The 6678-nt window shown below is 28.2% G+C and overlaps 1 protein-coding gene across 1 annotated transcript in view; it reads left to right on the top strand.

Moving 5' to 3' along the window:
* The window catches only part of sit (stuck in traffic), a 70626-nt gene that overhangs the window by 22807 nt on the left and 41141 nt on the right, over nt 1-6678 (top strand). The gene's annotated exons all lie outside the window — the stretch shown is intronic.

Here is a 6678-nt window from a genome sequence, read left to right as displayed (position 1 = left end):
CAGTAAATTAAGGAATTGCGGTCGAGAGATTCAGCATATTGACCGGATTAGAATCGTGTCAAGAAAACGTGCTTGAAAAACATTGATGCTAACATTGATGTATACATAGATGCGACAAAAGGACAACTTTACCTTTCGCCAAGCATTTCATGGACTGGTTTCATCATCTCTCCGCTATCTTTTTGTTTACTTTCGCAATTGCTCAGCAAAGAAATGTCGCTAAATGCTATACTTACAAAATTATTTACAAAGCTGCTTCATCTTTTCTGCGTTTTGAAACAATTTAAATATGATTAATTGTTTATTACTAATTATATTCATTATACATATATGGCTAACTATCTATTGTACTTAAATGCACATAATTAACTAATTAGTTACATAATTAATTGAATTTTCACCAAATACTGAATAGAATTAGATATACTTATATTTCTATTATTTTTTGTTATTTTATTTATATATATTATTATATTTATATAATAATATACTCTTTTTAATCTTTTAATTATGTTTGTTATTTTGTTTTTTACTATATTACTATTATCGAAAGATAATTTAATATTCGCGTATTCTAGATCGAATATCGATCCACATGAACGGAACATGATGAACGGTATCGTCTACGAGCTACAATTTACAATTTATGGTACATGATCGTTTCTTCTTTACGATAAAGCTTTCCTTTTGAGCTATAGGTACATGGAAGAAGAATAACAATATTACGCTGATGATGAATATTGTATACTCGTTTGCAAGATATTATATTCTCGTGTTTTAAGCATTTTTGTTTTAATCTCTAAATCTCTGAATTGCCATTGGTGAGAGTTGAAGAAGAGCGTGCTAAGTAGGTAATGCTACATTGGCTATTAAATGTGACGCGTAATACGCCTTCGGTGATTCTTGCATGGTTTTCGTGTCATTGAATTTTTATCGCAATGCCACTTTCTTATCTTTTTACTTTAGAGATTCTATACTTTACAAATTACTATTCAAATTCCACAACTTATTCCATATAAATATGAAAAATAAATTCTTAATGGAACGTTCAGCTACAATATATGTTCGTGCTCTTTACATATAATTTATCTTAATAAAAAGATTAAATATTTGTTTTTATATTATGCTTATATATTATTATAGATACATTTTTGAGATAAGATTAATCTATAACCAATAAAAAATCACTTTTAAAGCGAATTCTATGGCAACATGCATTTTCTACGTGGTTCTACAATGGCTTTACCATTTTTGATAAATCAGAAAATATGCCGTATTTAAAACTTGTTTTGTAACTTATTGAATATTTTTTTAATATTGATTTTTAACATTTAATTTTGAAGGAAGAGGAATATAATTCTAAAGAGATTTATTAAATTAATCTATTTTGTCTGTCTACTTTCTTCTTTTCAAAGAATGCTTCACTTCTTCAGAAGGAAATTTGCAATTTTATGAAGTCGTTTGTTGCGCTTATTATAATTAATTAATTGCCGTAAAAGACGTAGCATTTTGAATAATACTGCACATTATTGTACATTGTGCATAATTATGATAAATTATGATATGTTTCGTATATAATTCGATTTTGCTTCAGATATGATACGGATATATGTTTTTATCAAGTGTCTTCATTTCTTCATGTTCGATATTTGTCTAATGGTACTAGCTTAACGTTTCTGCTCAACGACTCTCACTGCCGTTCACTGGCGATTCGCCTTCGGCGATTGCTTCTTCCTCCACTAGCATTCCGCAGCCCGGAAATGAGCATCCTATATCACAAAACGGGTTCTTTCTCGGTTTATCCGTTAAACATCATCGTGTGACTCTTTTCTTACATAGCAAAAAAAGACGGAGGTATTATTCGCTAATTTCTCTGTGCTACTAGCCTGTTCTTGCGTGATCGAAATGTATCGACTTTTAAGAACCGTTTTCACCGCCCAATGAGAGTAACTACGACCTTTATTTATAAACGTCTAGATGGAAGCGCAGATTTATAATAGCATTAGTAAAATGATGATATATTGTATATATGTTTTTCTAAATAAATACCGTCGTTACTCTCGTTGGAGCAGTAAAATATACATATATAATGTAAATAAATTGAAAATAAATTGATGAGTAATTAAGAAATTTATGATATATGTAACAATATTAATGTATGATATGTGCTTATTTAATTTTAACATTTGCTTCTTTATTTTTATAAAATTTTACGATCTAATGAAGATTTGATACGTGAGTCAAAACATATGTAAATGTTGTTTTCTTATGTTATTATTAACATTAAACTAATTAATATCCTCGGTCTGTGCAATAATTTTTGTGCTTGACTCCTATATGCGTTAGCTTTACTATTTATTTATTTTAAAGCATTAACAACAGTGCTTTCAATTTTGAACATTGCTTTTAATACAAAACACTATTAGTATTTTTAATATTCAAAATAAATAATTAATCATTAGTCGATTTAATACTTATAGTTAATTAAATTTCTCTAAGGGTAATCTTATCCTCTACATACCTCACATTCTTCCCCGAGTTTTTATATTAGATATTTTAATAAAAATGCAAAAAATATCTGACGATCCAATCGCAACACACATTTCTCTTTTCACGAGGAAAGTAGATAACGATGAATGAAATGATTCGCAATATCGTGCACCTGTCTTTCCCTTCCGAAATTTATGATCAAAGTTAATCGCTCCAAACGGTTTTGTCTTCGATCGCGAAATGCAGCCAGGTACATTCAACAACTGCGTTGTAAAACTATTTATTGTACGTTGCTGCCGTAGTTCTACTTTCTTTGCCGATAGCACTTTTGGGAACTTAATTGTAAAATACTCTGCAGTTTTTTCTAATTCATTGTTCTAACGTTTTATGCGCTAATCGACGCGCCGATTAGCAAACCATAAAAATTACTCAACTTCTTGTCTAACGTGAAAGCACGTTTTTTGGCTAATATTGTTTACACACTAAAGTTTCTCATAGAGCAACCTTGCTTAGTCAGGAGAAGATGTGTTTTTGCAGAATTTTGGTTAGAAAACAAATTTGATTTGTTTATTGTTAAATATAGTGAAATAAAAGTAACGCATTTTGAAAGGTACAAAGTGTTTTTTAAGAAGCAATTGAAATAAGAACGAGCGCGGCGGGTGGTATAGTATTTATTATTAAAGTTATATCTTCAGAAAATAACTTATACGCACATGTCTTCAAGCGGAGTATTTTTTACACAAATCTGATAGACCGTATTTGATTTTTATCAACTTTAGGTGCATACATTTAGATTAAATCATACATGGATATTATTATCGCATAGATTAAATACTAATTGGCAACTGATACTCAAAGAGGATAAGTTTGAGATATTTTGAAAGATAACGCAAGAAAGTCTCGTTATCGTTAACTTGAAAGTAATTATTTGCAGTTCTTAAGTGTTTTAATGTCCTCGATTTGGATAAAAGCAACGATGCGTTACCACTCTTTCGTCACACTGCAGTCGGAGAGATCTTAGCCTTGACTAGAGTAAAATATCTTTGAAGATTTGCACAGACGTATTGTGTCACACACATGAAATCGTTCGTTAATCTTTCGTGTAAACGCGAAATGTACTTCTTTCTTCATTTTATGCGTGACGATAATTATTAATCTTGGTGGAAACTAATGATGTTGAAGAACTTAATTAAGTACGATTACTTTATCGTCTCTTCATCTAAGGTCTAATAAGGCAATAAAAATCTCAAGAATTCTATTAAGATTAACGAACTCAAAGAAAGCACGCGTTTAAGTATTCATTTAAAATATTTTTTTTTTTATACTAATATATATTGAACTTTGAAAGATTTTATATAAATCATAAATGATAAATCTATTAATTTTCTGATAGAATGTACATGTTGACAGTAAAGTAAGATAAATTTTACTTTTTTTATTAAAGGTATTCAGATAAGTCTTGATCATTTTATTGTGAAATCTTATTGTAAATTTATTGTAAAGTTGTAATTTTTATTTCTTACACTTTTTACTATATTGGCAATCTGTCATTTGTCAAATCTTTGATTGAAAGAAATCAAATTTAATTGCGGAAGAAATGGCAATAATGATATATGTCATAAATGTTTTTTTTATATTGAATACTTTAAAAAATAGCAATGTTTTAGCGCCCATGATTTTTTGTTTAAGAATTAACAAATAAAAGAGCGTTATTACAATATTTCATGTGAAAGCGTTTTAATTTATTAATTTAAAATAAAATAAAAAAGAAATGAATAATCTGTTTTAAAGAGATATAAAACACATGGCAGCAATAATTAAAAAATCAATAATTATAGAACACGTTCTAACGAAACTTAAAAAGCAACAAGAAAAAAAGCAAATTCTGGTTCTTGCGGAACAAATGGATATTCACTATGAGTCTTCGGCTAGTATAAGGCAATTTACATTATGCGATTTTCTTGTAGCCGCAGTTAAGGTCGATTGTTCCTAATTTTAAGCGGAAACTGTGTTATCACCGTGAAACAGACGTTTTTGAATATAAAAAAATCGGAAATTTGTCAATATCCGTTGGAATGAGTAATGTAGACGTTCGTTATACATTGCATGTATTGTTATACATTGTGAAAAATGATTATCTTGAATTATTTCAATTTGTCAATATCAAATGGGGGGAGGGAGACATATAAACTTCAGTTTAGTTATATCTTTAAACTTTCGCCGTTCCACTTTTCTTCGTCTTGATGATGTATAATTGTTAACCGTTATGTGCATATATGAATGATTCCTGCTGTCTGATATGCTGTTCATTCGTATTCAATAGAGATATGGATAATAATTATACTGTTAATTAGATAATTATATTGTTAATTTTTAATAATTATATTCATATCGGTATTATTTTACTATTATTTCCGATGTTTTACTTCATGCGTCACTTCGGATCACTTAGATCATAAAAATTATAAAAATACAAAAATGGTATTAATTTTATTTCTGTATTTTCTTATTATCAAGTCTAACTAACCAAATTCAGAATAATATGAGTTTGAAATCATTTACCTGAAAACATTAACTATTCGTAAATCTACGCATGTTTACGCGTTCTTTATGTTGCTTCGAAAGGGCAGGATCCGTTTTCCTCCGATATACGAAATCACGCCATGTCTGTTAAGAAACTGGCTCGAAAACGGTCCAGCGACCTTGTGCCGAATATTACAACGTGTTTCGAACGGTTGTGTAATGTGACGCATTTCACGTGCTTGGACATATACGTGGGGGTTATATTAAGGTAGGTAGTTGATGCGAAGCGAATGCACGAATACACTGGTAGCTGATATAATTTCTGTCAAGTGTGAAGTTTCTATCTAAAGCTTTCTCTCTCCCTCTTTCTCCCTTTCTCTCTCTGTCTCCTTCTCTTTCTTGTTATGCTTGCCGAAATATATGTAAATATTAATGATAGAATTAGAATAAATGATTTGAATTGAGGCAATGGCAATGTTTCTAGTTCTAACGCGGGTAACGGATGTGCCTTGCGACGCAACGCTCGATTGTGAAATGCAGGTGAATCGCTATTAACAAACTTTCAAAAATTCTTTTTTTACGTATACTTGAGTATTATGTAAATTAATAAACTACGATTTACTATATTAATAATTTTTAATTATTTTATACTTTTTAAAATACATTTATTTTTTAACAGTTAAAAACTTTTAGTATCTTTAGATCTCCATTATTCGCATAAAATTAATTAAAAAATGCATATAAAAATTTAATAACTTAGTTTACGAAACAATTTAATTTAATTTAATTTACTTACTAAAGAAGATTAATAATGCTTTATTTTTTTATACTTGTAAAAATTTCTTATAAATTGTTATTTAAAAATATTCTGAAAATTATGATCACACCTTTCTTATTGCGAAATATATCATATTATATAAAATATATCACGTACAATACGATAAATATTACACAATTAAAAATTTCACAAGATGCAGTCAAAAATTCACTTTCGACAGAGCAGTAAATGTTATGGTAATTTGAAGATTAATGTCAAAACACCAATGCAATTTTCTTGAAGACACTTATATAATGTTTTCTTATTAAAATATAAAATTTATATAAATTTATATAAAATTATTTATATAAAATATAAAAATATGTTAATATAAAATATGATTATTGAAAAAATTTATTTATTTTACTTTAGTAATAATTCCAAACAGGACACGATTTAGGCGGTAAATAAAAAGTTATTTTCGCAAAAATTTTTTCCTAATAAAAACTTATTAATAAGGTGAAATATCAGAGTCTAAATGCTTTAAAATAATTGTAATTATACTATTCAATAGAGCAAAGTTTTAGGTGTAAGGATCGATTTTTTTTAAATTGCGGTACGATAATTTTTAACAAAAGTATAAGCAATCATAGTAGAATGCTCCTTTATTTAATATAACAGTAACACAAAATTTTAGGAATATTTAAAACAATTTTGTGTAAGAAAAACTTTAAACTTTCATATTAGATGGTCGAAAAATTTACAAGTGTTTTTGGGTATGTAACAGGTCCATCAATAAACTCTTTTAATAAATTAATATTACACATAATTTATGATTTTAATACGTGTTTCGTGAAAAAGGAACAGTTTTAACTGTAAAAAATTTTTTTTAAAGTATTAGAAAATTT

Source organism: Cyphomyrmex costatus, unplaced genomic scaffold (genome assembly GCF_001594065.2).
Source record: "Cyphomyrmex costatus isolate MS0001 unplaced genomic scaffold, Ccosl1.0 scaffold214, whole genome shotgun sequence".
Classification (NCBI taxonomy): domain Eukaryota; kingdom Metazoa; phylum Arthropoda; class Insecta; order Hymenoptera; family Formicidae; genus Cyphomyrmex; species Cyphomyrmex costatus.
This window is presented reverse-complemented; position numbering and strand designations above follow the sequence as displayed.